The sequence below is a fragment of the Schistocerca cancellata genome, chromosome 1, assembly GCF_023864275.1.
Source record: "Schistocerca cancellata isolate TAMUIC-IGC-003103 chromosome 1, iqSchCanc2.1, whole genome shotgun sequence".
Classification (NCBI taxonomy): Eukaryota; Metazoa; Arthropoda; class Insecta; order Orthoptera; family Acrididae; genus Schistocerca; species Schistocerca cancellata.
Window position 1 is genome coordinate 248,441,615 of NC_064626.1, and position 17,819 is coordinate 248,459,433.

Genomic DNA, 17,819 nt, shown 5'->3' on the forward strand with positions numbered 1-17,819 from the left:
TAACTAACTTATGCTAAGAACAACACACACAGCCAAGCCCAAGGAAGGACTCGAATCTCCGGCGGGAGGGGCCGCGCAGTCCGTGACATTACGCTTCAAGCGGCGCCGCCATTCCGCCCGGCTAAGATCCCATTCTCAAGGTTTGGAACATGTCACGAGGGCTATTCGGAAAGTAAGGAACAATAGGTCGAGAATGGAAACCGCAGTGAAAATCAAAACTGTTTTTTTTTTGCAACAGTTAGCTACAACTTTCAGCTACTTATTTTCATTGTCGCCTATCCGACTTAGACGTGTGTCTTAGCGTTGTACCAACTTTCCAATACCCTCGTTATAGCAGGCAGCCGCCAGTGCTTTCCGCCAATTCTCTACGCTGGCCTATAGCTCGTTGTCTGCACCAAAATATTGTCTTCATAGCCAGCGGTTCATGTGAGCAGAGATGGAACTCAGAGGGAGACAATTATGGGCTGTATTGTGGGTAATCAAACATTTCCAATTGAAAACGTTGCAGGGGCACCTTCATTGTCCCTGAAGATTAAGGCTGAGAATTGTTGTGAAGAAGAAAACGCACGACAGATATGTAATGTTGGCAGCATAGCTTCAGGCAAAATTTCCTACCAGGCCGACGTACTTGGCGGGAGACACTGTTTTCAAGGTATCTTTATGTGCTCCCTGTGTGCTCAGAACTAAAAAGAACGACGTAATGCGATCGATGGCCTTACTAGAGCCACTGCCCAACACACTGTGCAAAACGTCATCGGATTTTCACTGTGGTTTCCATTTCGCGACCGCTCGTTCCTTACTTTCCGAAAAACCCTCGTATTTCAGTTCTGAATACATACCTGCTTCAGAATGTCACCTATTGCTGCTTTTCCTACATACCATGTGCGAATAATCTCAAGTATAAAGGAACTGAAAGCTTTTGTATCTTTAGGAATGAGATACCAATAGGAAATGCCACAAAAGTGTACAAAGTTCTCAGAGAAACTCTGATGTACAAAAATTCTGTAAACTACCCATCTGAAAGACAGATGGATCCCTGCTGTATAATGGATAGAGAATGTGAAGCTTGGTTAGATAAGCAGATCTTCGAGATTCAAAAAGTGACTTTAGTGTTTGCAGGGATCATGTAACAGGAGTCCACAAACAAAAGCTAACACTCCAATCAAAGATGGGAAACCTGTCAAGTAGTAGATGGAATTGTTTTTGCACACAAATCCAGATAGATCACAAAAAATTTCAGACAATGACTCCAGCAAGATGCACTGTTACTATAAAAGACAAAGGAGGCAGCATGTACAATATATTGTGAGAAGCAGAGCTTTCAGACAGTATAACGGGTTGACCTTGATGTTCAATGACTTTGTCTGAATATCCCAGTAGTATGACTATACCATTCTACGTCAGCATAGCGTTGCTACTCATGTGGTAAAGCAAATGTGAAATATAATCTGAAATAGTTATTTGTGAATAGCTCCATACAAGAATAATTAATTCAACAAAGTCAACTATGATGAGATAGGAGACAGATAACGTAATCTTGGATTCAGGAAGGATAGGGATAGGGCAGTACCCTTTCAAAGGAACAATCCAAGCATTTCCCTTAGTCTACCTAAGGATGTCATGGAAAATCTGAATTTCGATGACCAGGCGGGAATTTGAGGAATACGAGTCTAGTATATCAGCTTTGGCTTTAACAGCTTCATTTACTTTGTCTTGGTCTCTCTTCTTCTCTTCCTCCTCTTAAAATATCAGCCCTTCCTAACTTCCTTAACTAGTCACTGTAGTGGTTTAGAAACATGTCTGATGAGAAGCTGAGGTGCGTGCTTCAAGCCTCACATCGGAGATGGCTGAATTATTCCAATTGTGTTAACCTCCTGGGACCCATGGTACAGTTTACTGTACTTCAAGTTTAAAAAATTCTTCTCCAGATGGCAGCATGAAATTGTCTTTCTTTTATCGCTCAACAGTTGCTGTTGGCATATAGGAAGTATCTTGTGTACTTGAACCTGATCTTCGGTTCAGAGTGTCTCTTTAGTCCATCATTTTAGAAAACAGCAGCAACCAGTTCGCGCCATGAACGAAACATCCTTCGTGGTAAGTATGAATTTCAAGTTATCGCTTTAGTTTTAACACATGTCACAAAGCAAGACTTATTTATAAATGACTGATAATTATTTTAAGAAAAAAGAATAATTTTTGTTTAGTTTTACTTGAGGTAATGACCTTCACAATCGAGATGTTCAGTATCCCGTACTTAAAGACTCAGCTTAACTGATCTCAAGAGTAAAATTTTATTTAGGTGGATCGGCTCGAAACCGGTTGACTAAAAGTCTTACCCCTAAACATTCAATCCATTACGACATATTTTTCACCAGTCTGAAGCTGGTACATTAGCTCCTACATTTAAATCTACATGGATACTCTGTAAATCACATTTAAGTGCCTGGCAGAGGGTTCATCGAACCACCTTCGCAATTTTCGATTATTCCAATCTCGTATAGCGCCTGTGACTAACGAAGACCTTAACTTTCCGTACGAGCTCTGATTTCTCTTACTTTATCGTGGTGATTGTTTCTCCCTATGTAAGCCGGTGTCAAGAAAATATTTTCACATCTGGAGCGGAATGTTGGTAACTGTAATTTCGTGAGAAGATTCCGTCGCAACGAAAAACACCTTTGTTTTAATGATGTCGAGCCCAAATTGTGTATCATTTCGGTGACACTCTCTCCCATATTTCGAAATAATACAAAACGTGCTACCTTTCTTTGAACTTTTCCGATTTACTCCGTGAATCCTATCTGGTAAAGGTCCCACACCGCACAGCAATATTCTAAAAGAGGATAGACAATCGTAGTGTAGGCTGTTATGTGTGTCGACAGAAGTGCCGACACAGTGTTATTATGAAGGGGCCGAATAGGGCACGCGTCAACTCACGCCGTCCTGCGTTAAGTCTGAAACAAGATACTTCATAAATGCTATAATGAAAAGAACGGAGCGTCTCGTATACTTAACTTTATTCTCTGATGAATACAGCGTTGTTCTTGAGACATTTATACTATAACTCTCAAAGTAGGTAAGGCTAATGGCGCCTTGCTAGGTCGTAGTCATGTGCTTAGCTGAAGGCTATTCTAACTGTCTCTCGGCAAATGAGAGGAAGGCCTCGTACGTCTAGTCGCTAGCAATGTCGTCCATACAACTGGGGCGAGTGCTAGTCCGTCTTTCTAGACCTGCCATGTGGTGGCGCTAGGTCTGCAAGTACTGATGGCGGCGACACGCGGGTCCGACATGTACTAATGGACCGCGGCCGATTTAAGCTACCACCTAGCAAGTGTGGTGTCTGGCGGTGACACCACATAGGCAATCTCCTTAGTAGATCTGTTACATCTTCTAATTGTCCTGCCAGTAAACGCAGTCTTTGGTTATCCTTCCACACAACGTTTTCGATGTGTTCCTTCCAGTTTAAGTTACTCGTAATTGTAACTCCGAGGTATTTAGTTGAATTTACGACATTTAAATTTGACTAATTTATCGTGTAACAGAAGTTTAACGGATTTCTTTTAGCACTCATGTGGCTGACCCCACTCTTTTCGTTATTAAGGGTCAACTGCCGATTTTCGCTCCATTCAGATACCTTTTCTAAATCGTTTCGCAATTTGTTTTGATGTTCTGATGACTTTATTAGTCGATAAAAAACAGCTTCGTCTGCAAAAAACCGAAGACAGCTGCTCAGATTGTCTCCCAAATTGTTTATGTAGATAAGGAACAGCAAAGGGCCTATAACACTACCTTGGGGAACGCCAGAAATCACTTCTATTTTACTCGATGACTTTCCGTCAGTTACTACGAACTGTGAGCTCTCTGACAGGAAATTACTGATTCCGTCGCACAACTGAGACGATATTCCCTGCACTTGCACAGTTGTGGTACAGTGTCAAAAGCCTTCCGGAAATCCAACTTCAACTAGCACTATCCAGAAAAAGAGGATACCCAAGGAGGCAAGAGTGAAAACTGACAAGGAGGTTACTAAGAAAGGCATAGGGTTGTCAGATATGCTTGTACATTATGATGGAAGCATATGTTTAATTAAATGATGACTGGATAGAAAGAGTGTAATGGTGATGTCATCTGCCCATTGTGTAAACCCAAGAGACAAGTGCTTACAGCACAGAAAAAAGGATAAGACTCAGATAGAAGTCACCAGACCAATGGCCATCCAAGCATACAGTGATAAAATGGGGGTGGGGTGGGGGGGTGGGGGGCAGTGGACCTCTTCGACAGAATGCTCCCATACTGCCCCAAGAGAGCCAGAACCAAGAAATGGAGCATTAGAACTATATTTCATTTGATTCACATGTCAGTAGTTACCTCTTGGATACAATTCAGAATGGACCAAATTCAAAAGAGGATACATTCAAAAAATAATCCTCAATTTAGAAAGTACAAACGTGTACTCGAAAAAGCACTTCTGTATAGCGATGTCGAGGAAGTAACAAACAACGTAAAAAACAGTGAACAAGATGAAGAAGAACAACCAAGTACAAAATAAAGAATAGTGCATGTTCCACCTCCTCACGAAAATGTTACAAAATCAAAATCTGCGCGCATGCCAGCAATTTCTGATGTTAAAAGCTGGCAAAAATGTAGAAGACGAGGCTGCAGTGTACAACTTGTAACGTTTTCCTGTGCCTTACAGTGGAAAGAAACTGGTTTAAAATGTTTCACGACAAATAAACTCCCATGACTGTGACATATGTTTTATTTATTGTTTATGTTAGTCTTTTTAAATACACTAAAACGTGTTTTTCAACATACATTGTAATCTATTTTATTAGTTTCAACAAACATGTTTGAATAATGTTACAATTGTTTACTTTGGATGTCATTTGTCAATTCATATATACCTTTCATTGTACAGAGTCCAGAGGTACAGTATACTGTACAAACCATTTCATGAAAATTGTCAGCAAAACATTTTTTAAGCATTTTCGCAGATAGCTTTAGGCCTAAAGGAACACAAAATTAACAGTTTCGCTTATAATTTCTACAAAAATGTTTCTGAGTCTCTGGCGATTAATTGGAAATTAACCAAAAATTATGAAAGTGTACACATACACACACAAACACACACACACACACACACACACACACACACACACAAATGTTCACATCAAATACTGTAATGTCAGCGGTAAAGTTCGTTGCTATCATTATCTTTTGTGATTTACTCTTTCAGTTAACATCTTCACAGGCGTACTATTATTCTACAGTCTTCTGAGTCAGAGACAACTTTATTAATGAGTAATGGTTTTTCTCCACTTTGTGTGTTAGCTGCAGACAATACTCATATTCTCAAACTGCAACGAATTATTAACGACAAATTTTATTAAAGATAATAAATACGTATTGTGAAGGGCCTGCTGAAATGTTTAAGTTCCTAAAGAGTCACCTGTAAGTGAAAACGACATTTTATTCTTATTACTTGCTTTTGTGCAATTAGTACTTCCTTTCTAAGATATTGCAACTGCTAGGCACTATGCTTTAACGCGTAATGAACAGATATATCCCAAATAAGTTAAACTGTTAATTTTATGCAGACTCTGTTAGTTATGAACCTGTTAATTAGGCGACGAGTAATTATTTCTCCAGTTTGAGAGGCTCAATAACATGTATATTCTGTTTCAAATACTCATCAATATAATTTGTTTCTTTGGAAGGCCATCTTCAGCATGTTATATACCAATTATTGTTAGCTCTGTCTCTGTTTTCTCTGTTTTGAGTGCATTGAAATTTAATAGTGTGCTACCTCAGACACATTTCACTTTTATCGATAAAACATCGTGATGGGTCGTTAAAACTTTTAAGTATAACACTTTTCTGCATTTTCGTTCTTACAGATTAAAACAGTTTTCTTTATGAATATGGTGTACAATTACTTACTCAGCAATCTGGTTGACCAAATATTTGTTAGATTCTACTCAAATCACTTACTCCTTTTCATCTCATATAATAATTTTTAGCATTATTTTAGTTCTTCTAACTTTTCCTTAATTAATTTGTCACACTCACTACATACAGCTTCATCTGATACTGTCGCATGTGTTAAACAGGAGACTTCAGTCACATAGGAACAGCCATTTGTTAGTGCGATCGATAGTAATTAACTTCAAGTAGCGTATTTTGTCACCTAGTGAGAAACGCAATAGGTAGTACAACCGCTGTAAGAAGGCTGATCATGCATAATGCTTACCGAACACCACATTTCCACTGAAACAGTTCGTACTCTGATGCCTTCTTGATACTTGTGTTATTACTGTAGCAGTGCGATGGAATCGAATTATACAAAAGCTTACTAATGCCTCAGGATAAGGTAGGAAGCTGCAAATAATTTCATTTCAAATTCCCACCTTACATGCAACAGAGGCCATAGGGACAGTTTTGTTAAACAAATAAGCAAGATATTGCAAAGGCCGATAGAAAAGATATTAGGTATTGAGATTTAGGGACCTAAATGCTGGTTACATCAAATATATTTTCTACTTGAAAGATCTTTGTGACAGACCACCGGCGACATGTACTAAAGTTCGATAAGTTCTGCTTCATTGTCAGCAGATAAAGAGACTTATATGAGATACGTAGTGAAAGAAATGAGAATTCCACTTGATTGTTCTAGGTGAACGTAGCAAATTACATCAGTGGTGGACATTCTGGTATTATTTTAACTTGAAAGCTTTGTGAGTAATTGAAACTTTCTGTGTATGATGTACTGTCCAATAGCAGTATGTTAGCTACACATGTACTCTTAAACCAAAGTAAAAGATATTCAGTAAGGGTTTTCTCCCACGGCAGTCAGTTCACTGTCTTCTCTCAGTGTTTGAGTTTTTAAATGCATCTGTTGAGTGTTGGTGACTGTAAGAGATATGTGTGTGTGATGAGGTATCGTGTTTGTCTTGTATAAAAGAAGGGCCAGGGTGCAATCTGGTGCCAGCACATGACCTTCTGCTTTCGAGAAGTACCGAGGGGACCGCCAGGCTTAACGTTCCTATGACGATCTCTCTCATATGCGTTGACCGTTATAGCCATCTGTGTTAACCCTTCCATGACCAGTGGAGACTAGAGTTGCCACTTTTTTGTCTCTGCTCTAAGTTCAATGATAATCAGTGTTCCCACTTGCAGCTTGTGGTGCTGTCTTTGTTGTAGTGTGTGTGTGTGTGTGTGTGTGTGTGTGTGTGTGTGTGTGTGTGTGTGTAGTTTGTCAACTGACGTGCAACTGTTGAATGCTGAACCTTTAGTCAATCACTGTAGAGGCGCCCTTTCTGTCTGAAATTGAGCCATTATTCTGACCGCAACAGTTTTTTTTTTTTCCGTATTCTGCTGCGGTGGCAGCTCCATAAGAGTACAAGAGCATGTGAACACCCTAACTTTCGACACCTAGTGGATTTATTTGTCATTTTTCTTTGAATGCTGTTAAGCGTAACGTAGATGTTGCAATCGGAGAGATATGGAATTTAAATCTATCCTGCTACTGCTCTTCTGGACTCTGTGACTCTTGGCATCAAGTCACGAGCTCACCTTCAGTGGTGCACGTTTTAAGAAGCTTTGGCACATGCACAACTCGTGTGACATAATTGCCTTAAAAGCCAAATACATGCGGACTTGATGAACAATGTGTATGGTTCACAATGTGCACAGCTAGCCCTTGCAACTCAGCTAGAAGTTTACATCAGTGCCACCAGGTGGTAGCACGCTGTGGCAGAGTTTATCCCTGTTCGCTCGGCGTAAATCACGCTGGATGATAGGAGCACTCTTCAGATATGCTAAAATAACTCACTATATACCGTAGTAAAATTGGATCGGATGTCACTACACGTTAAAGTTGTGGTGACAGTAAACCAAATCTGTGGGTTTCTGAATGAGTTGTAGTGTATCATGAATTTTATCATACAGTAATCCGTTTGAGGGACTGACAATCGTAAGGGCCTAAAGCACATCACCGTCGATCGTGAGATTGCAGCTTTTATTCATGCCTCAGAACCGGTTCCCATCAGATCACCGAAGTTAATTGCTGTGGGGCTGGATGAGTGACCTTCCGGTCTGCCGAGCGCTGTTGGCAAGTGGGGTGTACTCAGCCCTTGTGAGGCAAACTGAGGAGCTACTTGATTGAGAAGTAGCGGCTCCGGTCTTCGGAAGTAACATACGGCCGGGAGATCAGTGTTCTGACCACGTGCCACTCCATATCTGCATCCAGTTACCTCCTGTCGGCTGAGGATGACGCGGCGGTCTGTCGGTACCTTCATGGTCTGTTCGGGAGGAGTTTAGGTTTAGTTTATTCATGCTTCTGAAATCTGTTGATCTTATGGTGAGTGAGGTTTATCTTTGCTGTATACCCGCTTTGTATATATGAAAATTCACGGAAAGCTACATCACTGGTTTCTGTGATATTCACTTAATGTGGGATCGATGGCTGTGCCTTTTAGGCTCTTAGGGATCTCAGCGTCTCATTTGTGTTCTGGTCAAGTGACCATGTTGACAGATATTACTGGTTGTGTTTAGTCATTTCAGTTGAAACATAAACTATGTTGCATCTATTTTAATTCTAACGGAAACATAAAGCTTTGAGGACTGGTCGTGGTTTGTTGCTTCGGTAGCTCAGATGGTAGAGCACCTGCCCGCGAAAGACAAAGATCTCCAGATCGACTCTCACTCTGACACAAAGCTTTAATCTGCCAGGAAATTTCATAACGGTGCACACTCGACTGCAGAGTGAAAATTTCATTCTGGAAAGAGGAAAGTAAATTACCAGGAAAAGTTATCCGCAAAGAAACTAGGGCATGCAAGAACAGACCCTTTAATTGAGAGAGTGACGAAATTAAATAAACATAACTACAACCAAAAATTTAACAAGGGAGTTTACAGTTAGCACCAGTTGTCCTGTGGGTGCACCGTAAGAATATCTGACTCTCAGCCCCGAAATCGATTCGTGAATTCAGAATGATATTTTCACTCTGCAACGGAGTGTGCGCTGATATGAAACTTCCTGGCAGATGAAAATTGTGTGCAGGACCGAGACTCGAACTCGGGTCCTTTGCCTTCCGCGGGCAAGTGCTCTACCATCTGAACTACCCAAGCACGACTCACGCCCCGTCCTCACAGTATTACTTCAGCCAGTACATCGTCTCCTACCTTCCAAACTTTACATAAGGTCTCCTGCGAAGGTCCCGAGTTCGAGTCTCGGTCCGGCACACAGTTTTAATGTACCAGAAAGTTTCAATTCACGAATTAATACATCTGTTAGGGACCTTGTACTTTGTTCCGAAAAAATGGAAAAGCTCGAAGGCCACTTACAAAAAAAGGGAAATGGAGTGGCGATAGCTTGCAAATTATTTCGTTATTGCCCTAAACTATACTTAATTATCTACAAACAACAAAATTCCACAAAAAGCAAGTCTATCTTTTGTCAGACAATGCATATTATTATTATTGTTGTTGTTGTTATTATTGGCAGCAGCTGTAATTGTATAAACCTGTTAGGCATAACTGTTACACAGCAGATGCTATTAATTTCACATTCTCAGATTTATCTGAAATTAAAAATTTGTTAACATCCATAATGTATTCTCACGAGCCGCCACTGGTATTGTTTGCTTTACTTTCGTGTGTGAAGTGACTTGTGTTATATTTTTTGGTGTTATTTTTCTACTTTTTTATTTACCAAGGAGAAAAAAAATGGTTCAAATGGCTCTGAGCACTATGGGACTTAGCAGCTGAGGTCACCAGTCCCCTAGAACTTAGAACTACTTAAACCTAACTAACCTAAGGACATCACACACATCAATGCCCGAGGCAGGATTCGAACCTGCGACCGTAGCGGTCGCGTGGTTCCAGACTGAAGCGCCTAGAACCGCTCGGCCACAACGGCCGGCTTACCAAGGAGACAGTATACGTCTGTATTTGGCAGTTTCAACTGGAAATGACAGAAATATTGCAAGGTAAGTTAGCAGGAACTATTTGTCCTACTTAACTGTGTGTGATGTGCAACATGTGTGGCTGCGAAATTGGCAACGTGTTTGTTATATGTTTTTCACCGTTTAGAATGGCTGGATTGACATGAGAAGAGAGTCTAAAAATGCTGCACTCCTAATCAGAGGATGCAGAGGATTGAAATTTCGATGCTAACTCCCATTCTGGCGAAGACATCCATTCACTGAATACTTCACAGATTTCGAACGAAATTAGTGATAAAATTATTGTACCAAGTGATAATACTGATTTAGATTTGGCGATAGAAGCGCTGAAATTGGAAAAATGTCTTTCTGTCATGCGAGTGTCTAACTCCAGTAAGAGCTGCTCCAACATTTTCACCCAGTGCTAATACATATAGTGACGATGTTCCCTATTTTTGAAACCTTCCAATGAAATTAGAAGAAAGTCCAGATATTCAGGCTAATTTCTCTAAGTGTGACAATAAAATAATATATTTCCAGTCTTTATTTCCAGAAAATCTGTTGTTACACACTTGCAATAAAACAAACTTAAGTGGAAAACAGAAAAGACGTGTAGCGAAGTCAGGGAACGAAATAAGTAATGTAACTTCCAACTGCCAGGACATAACCATTCCTGAGCTACAATCTTTTATGAGGATGCTTATTTTGATGGGAATACATCAACTTCCACAACTGGGAAATTACTGGAGTAGCGATCCTATTCTTTCTGTGGCTGCTATCTCATCAGCGATAACGAAGTGTGGACACAAAAAAAGGTTGATAATCTGCGTAATGACCACAGCACGTGTCTGAAATGATCGTATGGCATTTTTTGGCTGGGATATCCTCTTCGGGGTGCAGCCACCGTACTGCAAGTCGTTATAGTTGACTCCAATTCGGCGACTTGCACGTCAATGGTGATGAATGACACACAACACCCATTCCCCTGCCGGGAATCGAACCTGGGCCGCCTTGCGTGGTAGGCGCCAACGCCACCGCTGCGCAACGAAGGCGGACAGCACGTGTAAAAATGGGACAACCACGATATGACAAGCTGCAGAAAATCCGACCTGTCATCAGTGCTGTAACAAAGAACCTGTGTGAAGTACACAAACCTTCTGCTTCAGCAGTTGACGAATGAATGTGACATTCCAAGGATGTTCAACGTTAAAACAACATATGCCAATGAAACCACTCGAGTGTTGGTAAAAAGTGTGGGCACTGAGGCAAAGACAGGGTATGTAATAAACTTTGACATCTACACTGGAAAAAAGAAAAACATGATCGGCCTGAATTTTCATTGAGTGAAGACGTTGTGCTTACCCTAACAAATTCAATGGATGGAAGTAAAAGGCTGGCATTTAATAATTATTTTACAACATTTCGAGTGATGGAAGAGCTAAAGTATCGTGGAATTTATGGTATATTGATACTGTTCGCTCAAACAGGAAGGATCTGCCAGTCACGCTGAAAAAAAAAATCGAAACTTAGCAGGGGAGAACATCAGTTTGCTGTCAGCTCATATGTTGGAGTAGTCATGTTGCAGGATATTAAGCCTGTGTTTATACCATCGATTTATCACAATCCTAAAAACACAATAACTGTTTTGAGAATAAATAAAAGTGATAGTAGAAGTGAAGTATTCTGCCCTTTGGCGGTGACAGAGTGCAATAAAATAATGGGAGGAGTTGATAAATTTGATCAGCTGCGAGAACGGTATGCAGTAGGTCGCCGTTTATTGAAATGGTGACACAGATTGTTTTTCTTTGTAGTAGATTTTAAAGTTGTCAGTTCCTACATTATATGGAAGCAGAAGTAGAACAACAAACATTTCGGTTTCATCTGCCAAGGTTTCTCAACTTCTAAGCAAAGAGGAAGGCTTGTGTATTTTCAAAAACCGAAATGAGGGTTGTCTAGAGTTTCAAATGAAGTTGCAACAAATAGAAGATACTGCGAATGTCGCACGAAGAACAAAGAAAAGAGAACAAAAGTAATGTGTAGCAGCTGTTGTGTGGCTTTGTGTGTGGCACATGCTTCTCTAAGTTCCATGGTGAATCACCTTAGTGAACTCAAAGGGTAACAGAACGTAATACATGAAAACATGTAATATATAAGCTTTTTTTGTATTCACAAATAAAGAATTTTTTTTTTCAAATTCTGTGGTGTAGTCAGTCCAGATTTCATCGGGCACTTGTCAACTTTCTTATACTTGTAGGCCAATCTCTGACTTTCAAGACGTAACCTATGACTTTATGTGTGGTGTCTTAGCCCAAGAAAGTGCTGACATAAAGTTCACAACTTCTCTCAATAATTGGTCACGAAAGGGTTAAGCCCTAGAGACACAGCAGGCAAAAGAAAAATGAATTAGAGAGATAAGATTTTAAATGCAAATCAAAGAACTTATCCTTGACATGGAAATTAAAAAATAAATACCCATTCTTGATTTGAAGGACAGAAGAGTGGACGACTGTAGACGTCGAAAGAAAGAGTATGTAGAAAGGATCAGTGCATACAGAACTAGTAAACAAGTTCTGTAATACTAACGTCAAAGACGAATTTATTATCGGATCCCCAATAACTTTGTAGCAAGATATACTTAGTGATGGACCAGGCTGAGAACCTTTGCATGAGACTGAGTGGAATAAAAACAAATATTTTTTTGTGAAGATCAGTTACAATGAATTTTAAATGTCTGTGTTGAAGACTAAAATAAGTATTGTGATTATCATTATAAGTAAGCACAAAGTAAAACTTCCTGGCAGATTAAAACTGTGTGCCCGACCGAGACTCGAACTCGGGACCTTTGCCTTTCGCGGGCAAGTGCTCTACCAACTGAGCTACCGAAGCACGACTCACGCTTGGTACTCACAGCTTTACTTCTGCCAGTATCTCGTCTCCTACCTTCCAAACTTTACAGAAGCTCTCCTGCGAACCTTGCAGAACTAGCACTCCTGAAAGAAAGGATATGCTAGTTCTGCAAGGTTCGCAGGAGAGCTTCTGTAAAGTTTGGAAGGTAGGAGACGAGATACTGGCAGAAGTAAAGCTGTGAGTACCGGGCGTGAGTCATGCTTCGGTAGCTCAGTTGGTAGAGCACTTGCCCGCGAAAGGCAAAGGTCCCGAGTTCGAGTCTCGGTCGGGCACACAGTTTTAATCTGCCAGGAAGTTTCATATCAGCGCACACTCCGCTGCAGAGTGAAAATCTCATTCTGGAAGCACAAAGTAGCTGCACGAGAAGATCGCTGAATTTTGGGTACTCACACGCTTTTAAAATGTTAACAACGATGATAGACAGACACAGGAAAAACAAAACTAAACCACTTTAGCAGAAGACCAGTTTGACATCAAAGAATGCTGAAGCATCCTATTCCGTAGCGGCACAACTGAAGAAAGCTTTCATCGATCCCAGGAAAGCACTGGGCTCAGTTAACTAGAACAAGCTAACAGAAATTCAAACTAGATTATAGACATAGGCTAATAATCAAAGATCTACACAAATAACAAATAGTGGTAGTAAAGATAAGAAATAAAAGAATAGATTTCTTAAAGACATTGGACTAGCATTCAGTATGCTCCCATTTCTATTAAACATCTCCATGCAACATTGCAATAAATGAGCACAGAAGATACTGTACTGTAAAGGTATCAGAAAAAGGTTTGTGGGTGACCTAGCTGTGATAGCTGTAGATAAAAGAACACTTCACAAATCTTGGAAGGTACCGATAGAATACTAGCGGATGAGGACAACATGCAAATGAAGTAAAAAAATCAGAAACCCTCGAGTGCTCGAAAGAATAATGAGATTACTACTTTAAAATTAGAGGAAATAAATAAAACAAACAGTATCATAACTATATTTCAGATTGAGATAGGAAAAAGTAGCAAAAAAGAAATAAAACAAAGAAATAGAGAAGCAAAAGCAAAGTTCACTAAGAAAAAAAGTGTGTTCTTGAAATAATATAAACAATGAAGCGACGAAAAAGTGGTTATCAGCTGCATTGAGGACGTAGGACATCGTGGCTGCAAAAAAAATGGCCGGCCGCGGTGGCCGTGCGGTTCTGGCGCTGCAGTCCGGAACCGCGGGACTGCTACGGTCACAGGTTCGAATCCTGCCTAGGGCATGGGTGTGTGTGATGTCCTTAGGTTAGTTAGGTTTAAGTAGTCCTAAGTTCTAGGTGACTTATGACCTAAGATGTTGAGTCCCATAGCGCTCAGAGCCATTTGAACAAAAAAAAATGAATTAAAAACCCTTGAAGCATTTGAGGCATGGATCTAGTGACGTCTGTTAAAGATGACACATGAAACCAAGAACTGAAAAGTACTGCACAGAATTGGTAAAGGAAGATCGAGTAAAGAAACACCTGAACAAAGGAGATATGAGTGGATTTGTCACATAATATAACGAGTTTCTTGTAAATATCCTAAAACGGTCATTACAACGAGAGATAATCGGAGAAAGACAGCGACTAGCATTTCTAAAACAAGCTATAACTATTGAAGGCCTCTCCAGTTATGTGAAATTGAAGAATTTGGAGTCTATAACGTCCAGATGGAGAGCGGTCAACACCTATAAAAATGAATTACAGATGTTTAAGAACTGAGTGGAAAACGTGCTGTATGGTTTCTTGAATTATCACTTTTCAGGCTTCTTTTATCACAGTTCGCGAAACAATGATTGCACGAGTGGCTACTTATTCAATCGTTTCATATGAGGTTTCCACCGCCCAACTTCCTCACTTCGCTTTCTTACGAGCTCGCTCCTGCCATTCGGTCAACACCGGCGCAACGATTGGAAACTACAGCGGCTGACTCACATCTGTCTCCGTCACCCGGCTGTCGTTAATAAAGGTCTCCCACACCGCTTACACCCCAACGACAGCAGTGAAAGTTTTTCCACACACACACACACACCCACACACACACACAGCCGGCTTTTCCTTCAGCCCTGCCATTCCTCGTACAGACACAGAAAATCCCGCCATATCAGAACAGATTTTGAGCTTAAAAACAATGAGATTTCTTTAACAGGTGATCCTTGTTACGCCCTCTGGATTTTGGAAACATGTGTGTGAAACCCAGCTCGCGGTTCGCACAAGACATTCTGAAAACCACTGATCAAAGGTGGCAGGTGACTTCTGAAACCGCGGTACCACAACAACGATTATTATTAAAAGTTGGATCTTATGGGAGTATCAAAGAAAATTACTGACTAGACTGAGATATCTTGATATAGAGGACGCAGTGTGTTACATCAGATGGAACATCATCGACGGAAGTCGACAAAACTTAGTGCATTGGGACCCACACTGTTCTTGTTGTGGGTAGATCACCTGATACACAATACTAACAGTCAACTCAGACTTTTTCCATATGCTGCGCTTATTTGTAAGAAAGGACTGCCTGAGAATAGCTGCACAAATTTGCAATCAGATCTGAATAAGATTTCAAAGAGATGCAAAGACTGGCAGCTTACATTAACTGTAGAGAAATTGAAAGTTGTGCACTTCATAAACATAGAAAGGTACTATCCTATGCCTGCAATATCCTGAAATCACAACAGAAATCAGTCAGTTCATACTCATACCCAGGTTTAACGATTAGTGGGGATATTAAATTGATCAGAAAGACAGAATCGTAAACAATGCAGGATACTACGAAAACGTAATCAGTACAGAAAATGGGGAGTTTCTGAAAAACACTCATGCAGCCCATCTTAGAATATTGTCCAAGTGTGTGACACCCTACCTACGACAAATAGGCAATTTAAACAAATACAAAAAGGGCAGTACAGATTAGCAAGTATCTATTGCTTCAGAGAGCTCTCTCTTCTACAAAATTTTAGTCGAAAATGTTTTCATTTCTAAAATATTGCAGAAAATGAATGATATCACTTCACTTGAGCCAGTAATACTGTCTGAAACACTCCGCTGAGATTTTAACGCCACAGCCTACAGATTTTTATAGTAATACGAAGTTTTCTTTGGCTTCTGTGAAGTATTTTCTTGGTGTCCATTTGATATTTTTGGATTCACGTCTGTTTTCATGCTGTGAACATCTTAATTTTGTACATGATAATATCAAAATTATGTCGCACTTGTTTAAAGTTAGAAATATTTTTCTCTTGCACAGTATGCTCCCTACCATGGATGAAGGGCAACATGCAGATTCTACGAGTAAACTATGTGATCAAAAGTATCCGGACACCTGGCTGAAAATGACTTACAAGTTCGTGGCGCCCTCCATCAATAATGCTAGAATTCAATATGGTGTTGGCCCACCCTTAGCCTTGATGACAACTTCCACTCTCCCAGGCATAGGTTCAATCAGGTGTTGGCAGGTTTCCTGGGGAATGGCAGTCCATTCTTCACGTAATGCTGCACTGAGGAGAGATATCAATGTCTTCGGTGAGGCCTGGAACGAAGTCGGTGTTCTAAAACATCCCAAAGGTGTTCTACAGGATTCAGGTCAGGACTCTGTGCAGGCCAGGGATGTTATTGTCGTGTAACCACTCTGCCACAGGCAATGCATTATGAATAGGTGTTCCATCGTGTTGAAAGACGCAGTCACCATCCCCGAATTGCTCTTCAGCAGTAGGAAGCCAGAAGAGGCTTAAAACATCAGTGTAGGCCTGTGCTGTGATAGTGCTACGCAAAACAACAAGGGGTGTAAGGCCCCTCCACGAAAAACACGACCACGCCATAACACCATCGCCTCTGAATTTTACTGTTGGCACTACACATGCTGCCAGATGACGTTTACTGGGCATTCGCCATACCTATACGCTGCCATCGGATCGCAAAATTGTTTACCGTGATTCGTCACTCCACAAAACGTTTGTCCACCGTTCAGGCGTCCAATGTTTACGCTCCTTGCACCAAACGAGGCGTCGTTTGATATTTACCGGCGTGATGTGTGGCTTATGAGCAGCAGCTCGACCGTGAAATTCAAGTTTTCTCACCTCCCGCCTAACTGTCATAGTACTTTCATGGGATCCTGATGCAGTTAGGAATTCCTGTATGACGGTATGAATAGATGTCTGCCTATTACACAGTACGACCCTCTTCAACTGTCGGCTGTCTCGTCAGTCAATAGATGAGGTCGACCTGTACGCTTTTGTGCTGTAAGTGTTCCATCACGTTTCCGCTTCTCTATCACATCGGAAACAGTGGACCTAGGTATGTTTAGAAGTGTGGAAATATCGCGTGGAGAGGTATGACGCAAGTGACATCCAATCACCTGACCACGTTTTAAGCCAGTGAGTTCCGCGGAGCGCCCCATTTTGCTCTCTCACGGTGTCTAGTGACTACTGAGGTCGCTGATATGGAGTACCAGGCAGTAGGTGGCAGCACAAAGCACCTACTATGAAATATCTAGATTTCCTGAAAGCGCCTGACACAGTGCCTCAGTGCAGCAGTTAAGGAAGGACAGAGAATACCAGATAGGTTCTCAGATGTGTGAGTGGCTCAAGGACTTTTTAACTAATTAAATCCAATACGTTTTCAGGATGGCGAGAGTTTGTCAGAGACAAGACATCGTCAGCAGTGCCTTTGGGATGTGTGATGGAGCTAGTGGTAATCTGCAAATGTTTTCTAAAAACGCTGCAGTGTACGTGAAGGTGTCGTCATTGAGAGACTGTAGTAGTATAAAGAATGACTTAGAATATCCAAGCTGCGTAGAATGGCAGCTTGGTCTAAATGGAAAAGAATGTAAGATAATGTTGACGAGTAGGAAAAAAAATCTTTTGAAGTTAGAGTGCAGTATTAGTGGTGTGCTTCTTGACACAGCCGCGTCGATTAAATATCTAGGTACAAAGCGATATGAAATGGAAGGAGCACCTAAGAT